Raw genomic sequence first — 21,359 nt, 5'->3', positions numbered from 1 at the left:
TTGTAGATGCCATCTCATTCTAAACTCTTACTCATGGTCTGACTTGTACAAAGTCCTGTTCACCTCTCTGCTCGCTAACACACATTAGCTCCCAGTTAAAAAAAAATCAAATTCTCATCCCTATTTTCTTTGGCTTCATCCCTCCCTAACTCAGTTATATTCTCCAGTCTGAAAACTTGATAAGTCCTCCCAGTTACCCTCACCATTGCCAGCTATCCTCAGCTCAAGAATATCCTAAACACTTCAGTGTAACTTGCTCTACACAGACAACTTAAATACCATCGCACCATATAATAATCACTTTGAAATGTCTGTAATGTTTCTTTGACTGTATTGAAGCACCTCAGAGTGAAACGTGATGTATGTAAAAAGCACATAGATGAGCACTTGAAATGTTTGAACGACACAGTGGCACAGTGGTTAGTGCTGCTGCCTCTTAAGTGCCAGGGACCTGGGTTCAATTCTGGCCTTGGGTCACTGTCTGTGTAGAGTTTGCATGTTCTCCATGTGTCTGCATGGGTTTCCTGTGGATGCTCTGGTTTCCTCCCACACTCCAAAGATGTGTGGGTTAGGTTAATTGGCTATGCTAAATTGCCCCTTAGTGTCAAGGAGATTAGCAGTGTAAATATGTGGGTTATGGGGATAGGGCCTGGGTGGGGTTGTGGTCAGTGTAGACTTGATAGCCTCCTTCTGCACTGTAGGGATTCTATGTCTAATTGCTGGAATGTGGGATAGTGTAGATTTAGTGGTGCAGGCTTGATGGGTTTCTTTTGTACTGTATGACTCTATATAGAGAACATAAATATTATTGCACTTTGTGCGGTGGCCACTTTGAAATGTTGCTAATGTTCTTTCAGATATTTTATGAAAAAAGTATATTTTTGCCGACAAAAACCCTTATGCCTCTCCCTCTCACTCTGTCTCTCTCCTGCTTTAAACCTCATGATCCCCATCAACTGTTCTGACCCCTCTTCTTTAGCTCCGTGTCATTTCATTGCCAATTGGACTCATGTAAATGACACTAGGAATGGTAGCACAGTGGTTAGCACTGCTGCCTCACAGCGCCAGGGACCCGGGTTTGATTCTCGGCTTGGGTCACTGTCTGTGTGGAGTTTGCACAGTCTCCCCATGTCTGTGCGGTTTCCTCCGGGTGCTCCGGTTTCCTCCCACAGTCCGAAAGACGTGCTGGTTAGGTGCATTGGCCATGCTAAATTCTCCCTCAGTGTACCCGAACAGGTGCTGGAGTGTGGTGACTAGGGGATTTTCACAGTAACTTCATTGTAGTGTCTATTTGTAGTCTATTTGTAGTAAGTCTATTTGTGATACTGATAAATAAACTAAAACTTTAGCATTATTACAATAAAGGCGCTATACGAATGCAATTTATTGTGGTTCTGCTACTGAGACTGTCAGTGTTGCTAACCAACCATGAGCTGTCTATTAATGGTAACACTTGTAATTCTCGCTGAGTGAATTAGACCGCGGCTAAGTGGCCGGGTGCTAGGGCCCGGCGGAAGCCCAGGCGGTTGTGTGTCCGGGAGTGGGTTTGAGTGCAGCAGAGCCGGGGGAACGGAGCGGAGCTCGGAGAGGCTGATTGCGCTGCCCAGGCTCCGTTGCCCGGCTATGTGAGCTCAACCCAGCGGAGCGGTGCTGCGGCACGGGACAGGGAGCAGGAAGAGCCGGCAGCACAGGTAGGAGCACCCGGGCTAGTCCCGGAGCACAGAGAGCCCAGTGCCTGTAATAACATTACTGTGTCTGTAATAATATAAATCAGGGATATTACTGAGCCTGTAATAGTACGAACCAGGACATTGTTGTGTTTGTAATAATACAAACCAGTAACATTACTGTGTAATAATACAAACCAGGGACGTTGCTGTATCTGTAATAATGCAAACCAGGGGCATTGCTGTGTCTGTAATAATGCAAACCAGGAGTGTTATTGTCTGTATTAATACAATAAGAAGTCTCAGAACATCAAGTTAAAGTCTGTATTCATACAAACCAGGGACATTACTGTCTCTAATATCAAAAATGCCCCCAGCTCCAGAATCGGAAACACCCTCTCAATATCCAGCCTGTCAAGTCTCCGCAGAATCTTGTGTGCCAATAAGATCACCCCTCATTCTTAAAACCGAAGGATATGGGCTCATCCTATCCAACCTTTCCTCATACGATAACCCCCTCATCTCAGCAACTAGGCAAGTGAACCCTCTCTGAATTGTTTCCAATGCAAGTCTGCTTAGTCAAGGAGACTAAAACTGTATGGTCTGTACAGCTGTAGTCCCTACTTTCATATTCCATCCTCCTGGCAATAAAGGACAACTTACTTCCTGTTCCTACATGCTGTTTGTATATCATGTCAGAGGACACTCGCATCCCTCGGAACTGTAGCACGATGCAGTCTCTCTCCATTCGAATAATGGGCAGAATTCTCCCAAAAAAATTCTAAGTGCCGAATTCGTGGAAAAACTGGAGTAAGTCACGCTGCTTTTCTCAGCGGGATTTTCAAAATGAATTTCCCACACTCTGTGCACTGGCGTGAATCACACTGAAACTCAGTGGGCCATTGGAGAGGCCGGCGGCATAGTGCTGAGCGGGCCACTGTGCATGTGCTGATCTGTCAGTGCCGAGATCGGCGCATGGGCATTAGCCCCACACTGCCGGCCTCCTGATTGCTCGATCACTGGCCAGCCCCATGACCCCACAATGCTGCCCCTCCGATTCCCCCCCCCCCCCCCCCCCCCACCTCCTGATTGCTGGCTTCCTGGACGTGTCCGGGCCAGCCCGACCCTCCCAGCAGGCTGACCCACCCCCAACCCGATGGCCAACCCCAATGGCCGGCCCCCCCTTCCCACTGTCACCGCCAAGTATAGAGTGGCAGTGGGGCCCCCCACCCCTACCGATCACCAATAGACCCCAGCCCCCTGGCATTGCCCCATGCCTGGTGGGCAGTGCCAAAGTGCCCCATGGGCATTGCCACTTTGCCCTAGGGCAGTGGCAGGGGGCCAGGTTGGCACTGCCAAGCTGGCAATGCCCCCCTCTTATCCCTGACTTCCTGGGGGGCTTCCGTGGCCCCCCCTTTACTCCAGTGGGGCCACCAGCTCCAGGCTAGTGGAGAGCTGTTGTAAACCCCGCTGGAGTGAAACACTCCTGGTGGTGTGGGGGAAGGGCTGGTGGGCCTGGGACTGAAGTCTCTGGGCCTGCCAATCCAGATTTAAATTGCGATCTTAATATTTAAATTTGCTCTGCTCCAATTTCCAGCGCGGAGCTGATGGCCCCGGAATTCTGGCAGCTGGAGACACATGGAGGCCGTGGCACCCAATGGGAGCCCGCTATACGGCCTCGGCTTATATTTCGATTTTTGTATTCTCCCTGCCAACTTCATATTTTCCCAGTCGCCTGCCTAACTACGTCCCTTTGCAGACATACTGTCAACTTGCTTGGTTAATCAGTAAATTTAAAGGAGGCGGTGGCGTAGTGGGATTGTCACTGGGCTAATAATCCACAGACCCAGGGCAACAGCTGTTCGAATCCCACCACAGTAGATGGTAAAATTTTAATTTAACAAAAATCTGCAATTGAAAGACTAATGGGGATCATGAAGCCATTGTTTTTAAAACCCACACCTGGTTCACTCAGGTTCCGGAGCTCAGCACTTCCTTTGAAATGGAGGGCGATTAGGAATGGGTAATCACTGTGAATGAATAAAAAAATACAAACACACAGTTATGGATTGACTGCTATTGCATAGGTGCTAAGTGCAGCTGTTGGGTAACAGAGACTTTATCAGACAGTACAAATTTCTGTAACGAGAGGAGGCAGAAGTACATTTGATTAATAATTAACATAAAGGTGAGAGTCAACGCTACAGTGCTTCTTCCTTGTGGCATGGTGTTTTTGATTTGATTTATTGTCACAAGCATTGGTATACAATGAAAAGTATTGTTTCTTGTACGCTGTACAGACATAGCACACCGTATATAGAGAAGAAAGGAGAGGGTGCAGGATGTAGTGTTACAGTCATATCTAGAAAAGATCAACTTAATGCGAAGTAGGTCCATTCAAAAGTCTGATGGCAGCAGGGAAGAAGCTGTTCTTGAGTCGGTTGGCACATGTCCTTGGACTTTTGTATCTTTTTCCCGACGGAAGAAGGTGGAAGAGAATATGTCTGGGGTGGGTGGGATCCTTGATTATGCTGGTTGCTTTTCCGAGGCAGCACAAAGTGTAGACAGAGTCAATGGATGGGAGGCTGGTTTGTGTGATGGACTGGGCTTCGTTCACGACCCTTTGTAGTTTCTTGTGGTCTTGGATAGAGCAGGAGAAGTGCTGTGGGGCTGATGCACCAGATCACAACTAGAATACAAAAGCAGGGAGGTATTGCTGAGGCTTTATAAGGCTCTGGTCAGACCACATTTGGAATATTGTGAGCAATTTTGGGCCCCATATCTAAGGAAGGATGTACTGGCTTTGGAGGGGGTTCAGAGGAGGTTCACAAGAATGATCTCAGGAATGGAAGGCTTGATGTATGAAGAGCATTTGAGGACTCTGGGTCTGTACCTGATGGAGTTTAGAAGGATGAGGGGTGGGATCTCATTGAAACTTACAGAACACTGAAAGGCTCGGACAGAGTGGACATGGGGAAGATATCATAGAAGACACTAGGATCCGAGGCACAGCCTCAGAATAAAAGGACAACCCTTTAGAACCGAGGTGAGGAGAAAGTTATACAACCAGAGGGTGGAGAATCTGGAATTCATTGCACAAGGGTTGTGGAGGCCAGGTCATTGAGTGTATTTAAGACAGAGATAGATAGGTTCTTGGTGATGGGAAAAGGCAGATGAATGGGGTTGAGAACCTTATCAGCCATGATTGAATGGCAGAGCAGACTCAATCGGCCGAATGGTCTAATTCTGCTTCGATGTCTTATGGTCTGTGGTCAGTGTTGTACTGTAAAACAGTAAGCGCAGGAAATACTACAGGTCAGGCACCAACGGACAGAGAAATGAAGTTAGTGTTTCTGCTCGATGACACTTCATCAGAATGCTGATCCAGTTGAGTGTTTATCGGCCCTTGCTGCTTTTATTCCAGATTGCCAGCATCCACAGTATTTTGGTACCATCACTTTGTACTTTAATGACAGGAACACATGCTGGGACTGCAGCCAGAAGTATTTCATTCACCAGTCACTGAGATAATTAAGAGCTGCTGACCACCGTACAAAACAGTGTCTGTCACTGGGAAATTATTTTGCATTGCTGTATTGAATGTGTTTACAAGCGAGTGTGTAGGCGAGAATTATAAGCCCTTTTAAGGATGAGGAGATATATTCCTTGGTTGGGATATTTTGTAGCAAAAATAGACATTGTATTTGAATAACAGAGGAGTACAACTGGGGGACCATTATTGACTGTAGGTAAAGACAGGTCATATCTGCTGACTGTGGATAAGGCATGATGGATATTGTTGAGCATTCAAGTATTGTTAGTTAAAATCGATATAATATGTTCTGAGTTGAAGACAAGACAGATACGTCAATAGAAGAGGGAAATATTTCATCTTGGGAAGGCCTTAGCAAAGAAACGCACTAAAAAGCAAATATCTTAAATCGTTAAGCATCAATCAAAGATTTAGGATAGATGTATATACGCAATAGAAGCAGAGATAGGCCATTCAGCCCCTCCAGCAAGACAAGCTAGGAGCACAAGGAAGGTTCCTTAACATTACAGTGTGGTGACCAACCTGTGACTAGCTTCCCTGGCAATTAATTGTTATCCCAATGGGTGAATTTCTGTGCTAACCAAAGCGAGCTGGGGATGGATTTAATTACTTTATTCCAGTGCTAACAATGATAACGCCGGGGATCCTTGTAAAGCAGAACCAGTTACAGAGTTACCGGGATTCAACACAAACATGTCCTGGTCCCAGTTTCGAAAGAGTGTGCCTTGTTCCTTATAAGGGCGGCACAGTGACACAATGGTTAGCACGACTGCCTCAGCGCTAGGGGCCCGGGTTCGATTCCCGGCTTGGGTGACAGGCTGTGCGGAGTCTGCATGTTCTCCCTGCGTTTGCGTGGGTTTCCTCCCACAGTCCAAAGACGAATGGTTTGGTGGATTGGCCATGCTAAATTACTCCTTAGTGTTCAGGGGACTAGCTTGGGTAAATGCATGGAGTTATGGGGATAAGGCCTGGGTGGGATTGTGGTCAGTGCAGACTCAATAGACTGAATGGCCTCCTTCTGCACTATAGGATTCATGGTTCTATTGCATCTCTGCGTGAGTTTACATAGCTGCTGTCTGTGAAAATGCCAGTGTGGTTCCAAGCTCCAGCTTGTTTTCACTGTGTCCTTGCCCAAAAGAAACATGACTATGACTGTCTAGATCCATTTCACATTGGTCCCTTTGCAGCCAGCAGCAGGGATACCTATACCATCACATCTGTACTGAGAACCATGGAATCCTTACAGTGCAGAAAGAGGCCATTCGGTCCATTGAGTCTGCACCGACTTTCCAAAAGAGCATCCCACCCAGGCACTCCACTTTTGCCCTATCCTTCTAACCTCACACATTTATCATGGCTTATCCACCTAACCTGCACATCTTTGGAGTGTGGGAGGAAACCGGAGCACCTGGGGGGCAATCCATGCAGACACGGGGAGATTGTGCAAACTCCACACAGACAATTACCCAAGGCCAGAATTGAACCTGGTCCGCTGGCGCTGTGAGGCAGCAGTGCTAGCCACCGTGCTGCCCAATGCTCTCTGAAATGGCTGAACACGTCACTCAGTTCAAGGGCAATTAGGGATGGGCAATAAATGCTGGGCTAGTCAGTGACACTCATGTGCCCTGAATGAATAAAAAAAAAGTTCCACAAAGTTGATCTGGCAGCAATGAAGAGACAGCGATATATGTCTAAGTCAGCATGATGTGTAACTTGCAGGTGGTGGTGTCTCCATTTACCTTGGTGTCCATGTCCTTCTGCTTGGTAGAAGTCATGGCTTTGGGAGGTGTTGGCAAAGAAGCTTCAGTGATTCATTACAGTGCATCCTCACTGATCGCCTCTCGCTGAGTCCCGTAACCCTCCCCCATGCCCCCACCATGAACATTATTGTGGGGAAATTTCAAGAGGTGGCAAATTTGTGTCTTCACCTAAGACAATTCAAAACTTTCAAGGCAAATATCTCTGTGCAAAAGGCGTAACAAATTTATTTAACATGAAACCTAAAATAATACAATACAAACGTACAGCCGACCGGAGTCTTCACGAAGGGTTAAACAGTTGTACGGACAGAGTGACAGAACCTCTCCGGAAGAACTGAGTTATGGAGTCAAATACAGATCAATTACACTTTTTCATAATCAATAATTCTACCTTCCATTAGCTTAAAATCAATTTCCATTTCACAGTTATACATCAATACAAATCTCTATCAAATACCTCGGCCTATCATAAGATACTTAATAGCATGGTGATATCTTATTTGTCCAACTGAGTTTGGACGTGCCAGCCCCTCTTGGTGCTAACTAACTCTGACGCTAGGGAACAGTAGATGCTACCACAAGGTCAAAACGGACATTCCCACTGGCTCATTGCCAAGCTGAATAGACATGTGTTCCCGCATCCAGGTTGATATCTATTCAGTGTCTGGGCAATGAATAGTTATTCATAATGTTGCATAATGCGTTCCCTCTTAGGAATGCCACCCGATAAGACTTGCTGACTGACCTGTTCCCAGACCTTTGGCTTTAAACTATTGACTCTGACTGCCATGCCTTTCGGTAACTTAGCTTGACCAAGGTGAACAATGCATTTGAAATGCATTGTCCCCTGGGTCCCCTGGGCCTGATGAAATGTATCCTAGGATTCTTTGGGAGGCGAGGGATGAGATTGCAGAGCCTTTGGCTTTGATCTTTGGGTCCTCGCTGTCCACGGGGATGCTGCCAGAGGACTGGAGAGTGGCAAATGTTGTTCCTCTGTTTAAGAAAGGGAATAGAAATGACCCTGGTAATTATAGACCGGTTAGTCTGACTTCGGTGGTTGGTAAATTGATGGAAAAGGTTCTTAGGGATGGGATTTACGACCATTTAGAAAGATGCGGATTAATCCGGGATAGTCAGCACGGATTTGTGAAGGGCAAGTCGTGCCTCACAAATTTGATAGAATTTTTTGAGGAGGTAACTAGGTGTGTTGATGAAGGTAGGGCGGTTGATGTCATATACATGGATTTTAGTAAGGCGTTTGATAAGGTCCCCCATGGTCGGCTTATGATGAAAGTAAGGAGGTGTGGGATAGAGGGAAAGTTGGCCGATTGGATAGGTAACTGGCTGTCTGATCGAAGACAGAGGGTGGTGGTGGATGGAAAATTTTCGGACTGGAGGCAGGTTGCTAGCGGAGTGCCGCAGGGATCGGTGCTTGGTCCTCTGCTCTTTGTGATTTTTATTAATGACTTAGAGGAGGGGGCTGAAGGGTGGATCAGTAAATTTGCTGATGACACCAAGATTGGTGGAGTAGTGGATGAGGTGGAGGGGTGTTGTAGGCTGCAAAGAGACATAGATAGGATGCAAAGCTGGGCTGAAAAATGGCAAATGGAGTTTAACCCTGATAAATGTGAGGTGATTCATTTTGGTAGGACTAATTTAAATGTGGATTACAGGGTCAAAGGTAGGGTTCTGAAGACTGTGGAGGAACAGAGAGATCTTGGGGTCCATATCCACAGATCTCTAAAGGTTGCCACTCAAGTGGATAGAGCTGTGAAGAAGGCATATAGTGTGTTAGCTTTTATTTAGAAGCAATCGGGAAGACAATCCCCTGGGGCGGTTCCCCTCCATAATAGGTTTTCGGTGCTGGAGGCTACAGTTGAGGAGGAATCAACTGAGCATAGAGAGCAGATCTCTGGGGGTGAGCCGAGTGAGAAAGCTCAGGTGGTTAGGGGCTGTAAAAGACTGGGCCTTGTGATTGGGGACTCCACAATTAAGGGGACAGATAGGAGGGTCGGAACTAAAGGTAGGGACTCAGGGTTGGTGTGTTGCCTACCAGGGGCTGGGGTCCGGGATGTGTCTGACAGGGTATTCAGGACTCTTAGGGGGGAGGGAGATAAACCACAAGTTATTGTACATGTGGGGACACACGACATAGGGAGGATAGGGGAAGGGGATATTAGGCAGGGATTTATGGAGTTGGGGTGGAAACTAAAGGCCAAGACTGACAGAGTGGTTATCTCTGGACTCTTGCCTGTACCACGGGATAGTTTAGAGAGGAATAGGGAGAGGGAAGGTTTGAATTCATGGCTGAGGGGATGGTGCAGGAGGGAGGGGTTCAGGTACTTAAGCAATTGGGGCTCGTACTGGGGAAGGTGTGACCTCTATGAGAAGGATGGTCTACACCTTAATCAGAAGGGGACCAATATCCTGGGGGGTAAATTTGCTAAGGCCATGCAGGGAGGTTTAAACTGATTCGGGGGGGGGGAGGGATCCTGAGTAGTGGGGCTGAAAGTGAGGGATGCATGGATGGGGACTGCAATGCACGGCATTGCAGAGGTGGGGTGGAGCAGGGTTTGAAATGTGTATACTTCAATGCCAGGAGTATTCGCAATAAAGTGGGTGAACTTGCAGCGTGGATCAGTACCTGGGACTTCGATGTTGTGGCTATTTCAGAGACATGGATAGAGCAGGGGCAGGAATGGATGCTGCAGGTCCCGGGATTCAAATGTTTTAGTCGAAGTAGGGAAGGAGGTAGAAGAGGAGGAGGGGTAGCATTATTGGTCAGAGATTGTATCACAGTGTCAGAGAGGAGGTTTGATGAGGACTTATCTGTTGAGGTAGTATGGGCGGAGATTAGAAATAGGAGAGGAGAGGTCACCCTGTTGGGAGTCTTTTATAGACCTCCTAAAAGTTCTAGAGAGGTTGAGGAAAGGATTGCGGAGTCAATCCTGCTTAGGAGTGAAAGTAATAGGGCAATTGTTATGGGGGATTTTAACTTGACTAATATTGACTGGAATTGTTATAGCTCTAGCTCGTTAGAGGGGTCAGTTTTTGTTCAAAGCGTGCAGGAAGGTTTTTTGACTCAGTATGTAGACAGGCCAACTAGAGGTGAGGCTATATTGGATCTGGTGCTGGGAAATGAGCCAGACCAGGTGCTAGACTTGGAAGTTGGTGTGCATTTTGGTGATAGTGACCACAATTCGGTTACGTTCACCTTAGTGATGGAAAGGGATAGGCATGAACCTCGGGCCAGTGGTTTTAGCTGGGGGAAGGGTAATTATGAGGCTATTAGGAGAGAATTAGGAAACATAGGTTGGACTAGGAGATTACAGGGACTGGGAACGTCCGACATGTGGAGTTTTTTCAAGGAGCAGCTACTGCGAGTCTGTGATAGGTATGTCCCTGTCAGGCAAGGAGGAATTGGTAGGGCTAGGGAACCGTGGTGCACCAAAAAAGTTTCTTTGTTGGTTAAAAAGAAAAAGGAGGCTTATGTTCGGATGAGACGTGAGCACTCGGGTAGTGCACTAGAAAGCTTTAGATTGGCTAAGAGGGAGTTGAAGAGCGAGCTTAGAAGGGCTAAAAGGGGACATGAGAAGACTTTGGCGGATAGGGTTAAAGAGAATCCTAAGGCGTTCTATAGGTATGTCAAGAACAGAAGGTTGGTTAGGGCAAGTTTAGGGCCAGTTATAGATGGCAGAGGGAAGTTATGTGTGGAACCGGAGGAGATTGGTGAAGCATTGAACCAATATTTCTCTTCGGTGTTCACGCAAGGGGACATGAATATAGCTGAGGAGGACACTGGGTTGCAAGGGAGTAGAATAGACAGTATTACAGTTGATAAGGAGGATGTGCAGGATATTCTGGAGGGTCTGAAAATAGATAAATCCCCTGGTCCGGATGGGATTTATCCAAGGATTCTCTGGGAGGCAAGAGAAGTGATTGCAGAGCCTCTGGCTCTGATCTTCAGGTCGTCGTTGGCCTCTGGTATAGTACCAGAAGATTGGAGGTTAGCGAATGTTGTCCCATTGTTTAAGAAGGGGAACAGAGACTTCCCCGGGAATTATAGACCGGTGAGTCTCACTTCTGTTGTCGGCAAGATGTTGGAAAAAATTATAAGGGATAGGATTTATAGTTATTTGGAGAGTAATGAATTGATAGGTGATAGTCAGCATGGTTTTGTGGCAGGTAGGTCGTGCCTTACTAACCTTATTGAGTTTTTTGAGAAAGTGACCAAGGAGGTGGATGGGGGCAAGGCAGTGGACGTGGTATATATGGATTTTAGTAAGGCGTTTGATAAGGTTCACCATGGTAGGCTTCTGCAGAAAATGCAGATGTATGGGATTGGGGGTGATCTAGGAAATTGGATCAGGAATTGGCTAGCGGATAGGAAACAGAGGGTGGTGGTTGATAGTAAATATTCATCATGGAGTGCGGTTACAAGTGGTGTACCTCAGGGATCTGTTTTGGGGCCACTGCTGTTTGTAATATTTATTAATGATCTGGATGAGGGTATAGTTGGGTGGATTAGCAAATTTGCTGATGACACCAAAGTCGGTGGTGTGGTAGACAGTGAGGAAGGGTGTCGTAGTTTGCAGGAAGACTTAGACAGGTTGCAAAGTTGGGCCGAGAGGTGGCGGATGGAGTTTAATGCGGAGAAGTGTGAGGTAATTCACTTTGGTAGGAATAACAGATGTGTTGAGTATAGGGCTAACGGGAGGACTTTGAATAGTGTGGAGGAGCAGAGGGATCTAGGTGTATGTGTGCATAGATCCCTGAAAGTTGGGAATCAAGTAGATAAGGTTGTTAAGAAGGCATATGGTGTCTTGGCGTTTATTGGTAGGGGGATTGAATTTAGGAGTCGTAGCGTTATGTTGCAACTGTACACAACTCTGGTGCGGCCGCACTTGGAGTACTGTGTGCAGTTCTGGTCCCCACATTACAGGAAGGATGTGGAGGCTTTGGAGAGGGTGCAGAGGAGGTTTACCAGGATGTTGCCTGGTATGGAGGGGAGATCCTATGAGGAGAGGCTGAGGGATTTGGGATTGTTTTCGCTGGAAAGGCGGCGGCTAAGAGGGGATCTTATTGAAACATATAAGATGATTAGAGGTTTAGATAGGGTGGATAGTGATAGCCTTTTTCCTCTGATGGAGAAATCCAGCACGAGGGGGCATGGCTTTAAATTGAGGGGGGGTAGTTATAGAACCGATGTCAGGGGTAGGTTCTTTACCCAGAGGGTGGTGAGGGATTGGAATGCCCTGCCAGCATCAGTAGTAAATGCGCCTAGTTTGGGGCCGTTTAAGAGATCCGTAGATAGGTTCATGGACGAAAAGAAATTGGTTTAGGTTGGAGGGTCACAGTTTTTTTTTTAACTGGTCGGTGCAACATCGTGGGCCGAAGGGCCTGTTCTGCGCTGTAATGTTCTATGTTCTATGTTCTATTAACAGGGGGTTGGAGTTTAAGAGCTGTGGGGTTATGTTGCAACTGTACAGGACCTTGGTGAGACCGCATTTGGAATATTGCGTGCAGTTCTGGTCACCTCATTATAAGAAGGATGTGGAAGCGCTGGAAAGAGTGCAGAGGAGATTTACCAGGATGCTGCCTGGTTTGGAGTGTCGGTCTTATGAGGAAAGGTTGAGGGAGCTGGGGCTGTTCTCTCTGGAGCGGAGGAGATTGAGGGGAGACTTAATAGAGGTTTATAAAATGATGAAGGGGATAGATCGAGTGAACGTTCAAAGACTATTTCCTCGGGTGGATGGAGCTATTACGAGGGGGCATAACTATAGGGTTCATGGTGGGAGATATAGGAAGGATATCAGAGGTAGGTTCTTCACGCAGAGAGTGGTTGGGGTGTGGAATGGACTGCCTGCAGTGATAGTGGAGTCAGACACTTTAGGAACATTTAAGCGGTTATTGGATAGGCACATGGAGCACACCAGGATGGTAGGGAGTGGGATAGCTTGATCTTGGTTTCAGATGAAGGTCGGCACAACATCGTGGGCCGAAGGGCCTGTTCTGTGCTGTACTGTTCTATGTTCTATGTTCTATGAAATACATTTAAAATATCAGCATATATGTTTTAAATTTATAACTATTTGTTTTGATTCATCTTCTGCATTCACATATATGAGGAAGGATATATTGGCATTGGAGGGAGTGCAGAGAAGGTTCACCAGGTTGATACCGGAGATGAGGGGTTTGGATTATGAGGAGAGGCTGAGGAGATTGGGTTTGTACTCGTTGGAGTTTAGAAGGATGAGGGGGGATCTTATGGAGACTTATAAGATAATGCGGGGGCTGGATAGGGTGGAGGCGGAGAGATTCTTTCCACTTAGTAAGGAAGTTAAAACTAGAGGACACAGCCTCAAAATAAAGGGGGGTCGGTTTAAGACAGAGTTGAGGAGGAACTTCTTCTCCCAGAGGGTGGTGAATCTCTGGAATTCTCTGCCCACTGAGGTGGTGGAGGCTACCTCGCTGAATATGTTTAAAGCGCGGATGGATGGATTCCTGATCGGTAAGGGAATTAAGGGTTATGGGGATCAGGCGGGTAAGTGGTACTGATCCACGTCAGATCAGCCATGATCTTATTGAATGGCGGGGCAGGCTCGAGGGGCTAGATGGCCTACTCCTGCTCCTATTTCTTATGTTCTTATGTTCTTATATGTGTAAGTTGTTGTGTTAGCTTGCTCAGTAATTATTTTACTCTTTACTGATTCTTTGTCCTCTTGAAAAACTGCATTCTGCCTATGAATCTTATTAGCTGGTTAGAAATCCCTTTCCACAAACATCAACTCAATCTGACAATCAATCCCAAAGTTTGCTACTTAATACAGTTCAAGAACTGTGGGAACATTTCAATATCATTTTCACAAGGCACGCTTATAATGGAGCTTGTTATTCATTTCTTAATCTCACCAAATACTAATCATAGACACCCATTAAGATGCAATTTCCCCACAGAGCGCAGATGAGGTCTGTGTCAATTGATTTGTATTTCACTTTATCAGGATGGTGTAAACTCACTGAAGATTCACACATCAATGTAAATGTTATTATGCAGAGCCCATTTGACATCCTTTCTCTCTCTATCATTTTACATTAGGTAGAGGTACAAGTTGGAACAGATGGGTCTTACAGCGTTATTTGTTCAGTCTTAAGTGGAAGGTTATTTCCAAACAATCTTGGAATGAATCTCAGAGGAGGTCTTTATATATGATTGGAACAAAATCTAACAACGGAATTATTAAGAGAGTTGGACACACACAGACAGCTGGGGAGGGGAGAGTGGCAAAGGGAGAGACAAAACAGAGAGAGGAATGAGAGAGGCACGGAGGGCACATAGTGAGTCAGAGAGAAGAAGATGCTTTAGGAAAGATAGAACAAGAGGTAAGAGAGGAGGGGGGCTTGCACTTTTGATTAAGGAAAACATCACGGTAGTACTGAGAGGGGATATATCCGAGGATTTGCCCACTGAGTCTATGTGGGTAGAACTGAGAAATAAGAAGGGGAAAATCACTTTGATAGGGTTGTACTATAGGCCCCCAAATAGTTGGTGGGAAATTGAGCAGCAAATATGTAAGGAGATTAAAGATAGCTCCAAGAAAAATAGGGTGGTAATAGTAGGGGATATTAACTTTCCCAACATTGACTGGGACAGCCATAGTACTGGAGGCTTGGATGGAGAGAAATTTGTTGAGTGTATTCAGGAGGAATTTCTCATTCAGTATGTGGATGGCCCGACTAGAGAGAGGGCAAAACTTGACCTCCTCTTGGGAAATAAGGAAGGGCAGGTGACAGAAGTGTTAGTGAGGGATCATTTTGGGCCCAGTGACCATAATTCCATTAGTTTTAAGATAGCTATGGAGAATGATAGGTCTGGCGCAAAAGTTAAAATTCTAAACTGGGGCAAGGCCAATTTTGATGCTATCAGGCAGGAACTTTCAACAGTTAATTGGGGGAGTCTGTGGGAAGGCAAAGGGACGTTTGGTAAGTGGGAGGCTTTCAAAAGTGTGTTAACCAGTGTTCAGGGTAAGGACATTCCTCTTGGAGTGAAGGGCAAGGCTGGTAGAAGTAGGGAACCCTGGATGACTCGGGATGTTAAGGCCCTGGTCAAGAAGAAGAAGGAGGCACGTGACATGCACAGGTAGCTGGGATCAAGTGGATCCCTTGTAGAATATAGAGGGTGTAGTAGCAGAGTTAAGAGAGAAATCAGGAGGGCAAAAAGGGGACACGAGATTGTTTTGGCAGATAGGGCAAAGAATAATCCAAAGAGCTTCTACAAATATATAAGGGTAAAAGAATAACCAGCGAGAGAGTAGGACCTTTTAAGGATCAACAAGTTCATCTCTGTGCAGATCCACAAGAGGTGAGTGAGATCCAAATGAATATTTCTCATCACTGTTGAGAAAAGCATGGATGTTAGGGAACTTGGAGAAATAAGTAATAATGTCTTGAGGAGTGTATATATTACATAGAAGGAGGTACTGGAAGTTTAAAGCACATCAAGGTAGATAAATCCCCAGGACCTGATGAAGTGTATCCCTGGACATTGTGGGAGGCTAGGAAGGAAATTGCTGGTCCCCTAGCCGAGATATTTGAATCATCGATAATCACACGTGAGGTGCTTGAAGATTGGAGGGTGGCAAATGTTGTGCCTTTGTTTAAGAAGGGCTGCAGGGAAAAGCCTGTGAACTACAGGCCAGTGAGCCTCACATTGGACCTCAAACAATGATGAGACAGAATACAGGAATGAGATGGCGAATCTGGTGAACTGGTGTGGCAACAATAATCTCTCCCTCAATGTCAACAAAACAAAGGAGATCGTCATCGACTTCAGGAAGCATAAAGGAGAACATGCCCCTGTCTACATCAATGGAGATGAAGTAGAAAGGGTCGAGAGTTTCAAGTTTTTTAGGTGTCCAGATCACCAACAACCTGTCCTGGTCCCCCCATGCCGACACTATAATTAAGAAAGCTCACCAACACCTCTACTTTCTCAGAAGACTAAGGAAATTTGGCATGTCAGCTACGACTCTCACCAACTTTTACAGATGCACCATAGAAAGCATTCTTTCTGGCTGTATCACAGCTTGGTATGGCTCCTGCTCTGCCCAAGACCGCAAGAAACTACAAAGGGTCGTGAATGTAGCCCAATCCATCAGGCAAACCAACCTCCCATCCATTGACTCTGTCTGCACTTCCCGCTGCCTCGGCAAAGCAGCCAGCATAATTAAGGACCCCACGCACCCTGGACGTTCTTTCTTCCACCTTCTTCCTTCGGGAAAAAGATACAAAAGTCTGAGGTCACGTAACAACCGACTCAAGAACAGCTTCTTTCCTGCTGCTGTCAGACTTTTGAATGGACCTACCTTGCATTAAGTTGACCTTTCTCTACTTCCTAGCTATGACCAACACTTCATTCTGCACTCTTTCATTTCCTTGTCTATGGACGGTATGGTTTGTCTGTATAGCATGCAAGAAACAATACTTTTCACTGCATGTTAATACATGTGACGATAATGAATCAAATCATCTGTAGTGGTAAGTTGTTAGAAGGTATTTTGAGAAACAGGATCTACAGGCATTTAGAGATGCAAGGACTGATTAGGGACAGTCAGCATGGCTTTGTGAGTGGAAAATCATGTCTCACAAATTTAATTGAGTTTCCAAGAAGGTAGATGAGGGCAGTGCAGTTGATGTTGTCTACATGGACTTTAGCAAGGCCTTTGACAAGGTACCACATGGTAGGTTGTTGCATAAGGTTAAATCTCACGGGATCCGGGGTGAGGTAGTCAAATGGATACAAAATTGGCTTGATGACAGAACACAGTAAGAAGTCTCACAACACCAGGTTAAAGTCCAACAGGTTTATTCGGTCGCACAAACCACTAGCTTTCGGAGCGCCGCTCCTTCATCAGGTGAGTGGGATTTCAGTTCACAAACAGGGCATATAAAGACACAAACTCAATTTACAAAATAATGATTGGAATGCGAGTCTTTACAGGTAATCAAGTCTTAAAGGTACACACAATGAGTGGGGAGAGCATTAAGCACAGGTTAAAGAGATGTGTATTGTCTCCAGACAGGACAGTTAGTGAGATTTTGCAAACCCAGGCAAGTCGTGGGGGTTACAGATAGTGTGACATGAACCCAAGATCCCGGTTAAGGCCGTCCTCATGTGTGCGGAACTTGGCTATCAGTCTCTGCTCAGCGACTCTGCGCTGTCGTGTGTCATGAAGGCTGCCTTGGAGAACGCTTACCCAAAATCAGAGGCCGAATGCCCGTGACCGCTGAAGTGTTCCCCAACAGGAAGAGAACAGTCTTGCCTGGTGATTGTCGAGCGGTGTTCATTCATCCATTGTCGTAGCATCTGCATGGTGTCCCCAATGTACCATGCCACGGGACATCCTTTCCTGCAGCGTATCAGGTAGACAACGTTGGCCGAGTTGCAAGAGTATGTACCGTGTACCTGGTGGATGGTGTTCTCACGTGAGATGATGGCATCCGTGTCGATGATCCGGCACGTCTTGCAGAGGTTGCTGTGGCAAGGTTGTGTGGTGTCATGGTCACTGTTCTCCTGAAGGCTGGATAGTTTGCTGCGAACAATGGTTGAGGTTGTGCAGTTGTTTGAAGGCAAGAAGTGGGGGTGTGGGGATGGTCTTGGCGAGATGTTCGTCTTCATCAATGACATGTTGAAGGCTCCGGAAAAGATGTCATAGCTTCTCCGCTCCGGGGATGTACTGGATGACGAAGAGTACCCTTCTGCCGTGTCCCGTGTTTGTCTTCTGAGGAGGTCAGTGCGGTTTTTCGCTGTGGCGCGTTGGAACTTTTGATTGATGAGTCGAGCGCCATATCCTATTCTTATGAGGGCACCTTTCAGCGTCTGGTGGTGTCTGTTGTGATCCTCCTCATCCGAGCAGATCCTGTGTATACGGAGGGCTTATCCGTAGGGGATGGCTTCTTTAACGTGTTTAGGGTGGAAGCTGGAGAAGTGGAGCATCGTGAGGTTATGCTAGGATAGGAGAGGTTATTAGAGTGCGAGGATGTGTGTGTGGAGTATACCTACCAGCATTGACTACTCCATCCTAATTCTGTATTGTAGAATTGATGTCAATTTTCTGCAGCAGTCGCTTTCATTGGCCATTTGGGAGATGTCCTTTGCTGCTCTTTAGAGTTGTTGGGCAACATTTTGATAGTTACTTCTTAGGCAACGGAACTGATAGCAAACAAATTGAATAGATGATTATAGAAACAGGAGTAGGCCATTCAACCCTTCGAGCCTAATCAGCCATTCATTTTGATCATGGCAAATCATCAATCACTGCACGGTGGCACAGTGGTTAGCACTGCTGCCTCACAGCGCCAGGGACCCGGGTTCAATTTCCGGCTTTGGGTCACTGTCTGGTTGGAGTTTGCATGTTCTCCCCATGTCTGCATGGGTTTCCTCCAGGTGCTCCGGTTTCCTCCCACAGTCCAAAGATGTGCAGGTTAGGTTGATTGGCCATGCTAAATTGCCCCTTGGTGTCAGGGGGACTAGTGGGGATAGGGCCTGGGTGGGATTGTTGTCGGTGCAGGCTCGATGAGCTGAATGGCCTCCTTTTGCACGGTAGGGATTCTATGAATATTCTGATCTTGCCCCCCCTCCCCGCCCCACCTCTCCCAATATCCCTTTAGCCCCAAGAGCCAAATCTAATTTCTTCTTGAAATCCGACAATGTTTTGGCCTCAACTACTTTCTGAGGTAATGAATTCCACAGATTTTACAATAATTAATGCGGTACTGTCAAAATGGATAAACAAAAGATATGACACATGTATTGGACCATGTATCGAAAGGACTTTAAAGATGTGTCCATCACATTTTGTCACGTCAGTTAATTGGCTTGCTGCGAAAGAAAATATTTGATTTGTTCTGTGAAGGAAGAGGTGACCTTTTGGTTTTGACGTTCTCTTTGGGCTTAATGGAGCCTTTAGTAATGAGGTCAATAGTGCCTCAGGATTTGTGTCCAAGGCTGTTGGTAAAAGTCCCACTGCAGAGACGTGTGCGCATAATCCAGACTGACACTTGAGTACAGTGATGACGGAGCACTGCATCATTGCCACCTTTCTAATGAGATAACCGTTTAAACTGTGGTGAATATAGAACAAAGATCAATACAGCACAGGAACAGGCCCTTCGGCCCTCCAAGCCTGCGCCGCTCACGTGCCCAACTAGCAAGAACGAAGAAGCCGGTGGCAAGATATACCCTAAAATTGGAAATTGACATTTTGTTTTACTCATTCGTGGGACATGGCCGTCGCTGGCTGGCCAGCATTTATTGCCCATTCCTAGTTGCCCAAGGGCAATTGAGAGTCAACCACATTGCTGTGGCTCTGGAGTCACATGTAGGCCAGACCAGGTAAAGACAGTAGATTCTATGTTCCCATATCCCTGACCCAGGAAGATTTTATTCAGACGGCAATTTGGTCACCAGGATAGGCAGAGTAGTAACAATTGGAGAGATCGTTGGCAACCATAGGTCTGATTGAGGTGTTCAAGATTGAGGGGCATGGACAGAGTGGCTAGGGAGCAGCTGTTCCCCTTGGATGAAGGGTCAGTCATGAGGGGACATAGGTTCAGGGTGAGGAGCAGGAGGTTTAGGAGGGATGTGAGGAAAAATCTTTTTACCCAAAGGATGGTGACAGTCTGGAATGTGGTGCCTGGGAGGGTGGTGGAGGCAAGTTGCCTCACGTCCTTTGAAAAGTATCTGGATGAGTATTTGGCACGTCATAACATTCAATGAGATTAGGTAGGTAGGCCAGATGTTTCTCATGTGTTGGTGCATACTAGATGGGCCGAAGGGTCTCTTCTGCACTGTGTGATTCTGTGACATTGGTAAGGGATGGCAGCTTGAACCAGTTCAAGATAATGCTGTTGAATCAATCTGATGCCAATTGCTTATGTAAGTGACTGTAATCAGCACTGTAAGTGTAAGGAGTGAGAAAAGGATGTTGCCTTCTTCCTGCCAAGTGCTTCTTGTCAAAAAGCTCAAGAATAAGAATAACTTTGAGCACTTGAGACGCCCCACCTGGCACTTCTCAAGAGACTTGATGGCCATTCTGGTTTACCTGCTGAACTGAAATCCTACACAATTTCTTCACCATTCCCTTCCTGGCTGCCTGATGCCACTAACACTGATGCTGCTTACGCTGTATTCAGCATAGCTGCTCATTCTTGCCCCTGGCCCTTTATCCAAAGATTCCCAATGTCCCGTCTCCACAGTTCTGAGCCCTTTCAATACTTTGTGTTCATCTTCTTATTGAACACACTCCACAGCCCTTTTGTAGGGCGGAATGGTGGCACAGTGGTTAATACTGCTGCCTTACAGCACCAGGGACCCAGGTTCGATTCCTGGGCTCGGTTCCTGTGTGGAGTTTGCACTTTCTCCCCTGGGTTTCCTCCAGGTGCTCCGGTTTCCTCCCACACTCCAAAGATGTGTGGGTTAGGTTGATTGGCCATGGTAGTTTGCCCCTTCGTGTTAGGGGGACTCGGAGGGTAAATATGTGGAGTTACGGGGATAGACCCTTGATGGGATTGTTGTCGGTGCAGACTTGATGGTCCAAATGGCCTCCTTTTGCACTGTAGATGCTGATTCTATAGAATCAAAGAATGCCTACGATTCACCTTTGACTCCAGTTCCAGTAGCTTTACATCCAAACCAATATACTCAATATTGCCCAACTTCATATAAATGCTTCCAACATGCCTGATGGCAGATGGTAAGAGTGGGCAGGTTTCCTGGTCAGCCACACTGCAGTGCTTTGCCAAATATAATCATGAGCCAATCCAATGGAAGTCCATGGTTGCCAATGCCCTCTATGGGCCTGGTAGCCCCATGGTCGCCAATGCCCTCTATGGGCCTGGTAGCCCCATGGTCACCAATGGCCTCTATGGGCCTGGTAGCCCCATGGTCACCAATGGCCTCTATGGGCCTCGGTAGCCCCATGGTCGCCAATGGCCTCTATGGGCCTCGGTAGCCCCATGGTCGCCAATGGCCTCTATGGGCCTCGGTAGCCTCATGGTCGCCAATGGCCTCTCAGGGTCTGGTACCTGGAGGAGAATGGGGAGAGGTAATAAAGGTATGAATGAGGGTTTTAGCAGCAGATCAGCTGAGACCAGGTGGATATTATGGAGGTGGAAATAGGCAGTCTGACGGTGTGAATAGGTGATTAGAAACTCATCTTGGGATCCAATATGACATCAAGGTTTTGAACAAACTGGTTTAATCTCAGACTTTTGTCAGGGAGAGGGATTGGTAGCTAGGCAATGGAGTTTGGAGAGGGGACTGAGAACAATGGCTTGAGTCTTTCCAATAAATTTATTTTATCTACACAGCACCACCCC

General features: G+C 46.6%; 1 protein-coding gene across 5 annotated transcripts in view; it reads left to right on the top strand.

The window, feature by feature from the left end:
- The first annotated feature begins 1,502 nt into the window (after positions 1-1,502).
- Positions 1,503-21,359, top strand: part of camkk1a (calcium/calmodulin-dependent protein kinase kinase 1, alpha a) — a 319,694-nt gene continuing 299,837 nt past the window's right edge. For all 5 annotated transcript variants that reach the window (XM_078225193.1, XM_078225192.1, XM_078225195.1 and 2 more), the window contains exon 1: positions 1,503-1,691. The gene's annotated coding sequence lies outside the window, so the exon portion shown is untranslated. The remainder of the gene's footprint in view (positions 1,692-21,359) is intronic.

The sequence above is a fragment of the Mustelus asterias genome, chromosome 12, assembly GCF_964213995.1.
Source record: "Mustelus asterias chromosome 12, sMusAst1.hap1.1, whole genome shotgun sequence".
NCBI lineage: Eukaryota > Metazoa > Chordata > Chondrichthyes > Carcharhiniformes > Triakidae > Mustelus > Mustelus asterias.
Note: the sequence above shows the minus strand (reverse complement) of the source record. Positions and strands in the feature narration are given on the sequence as shown.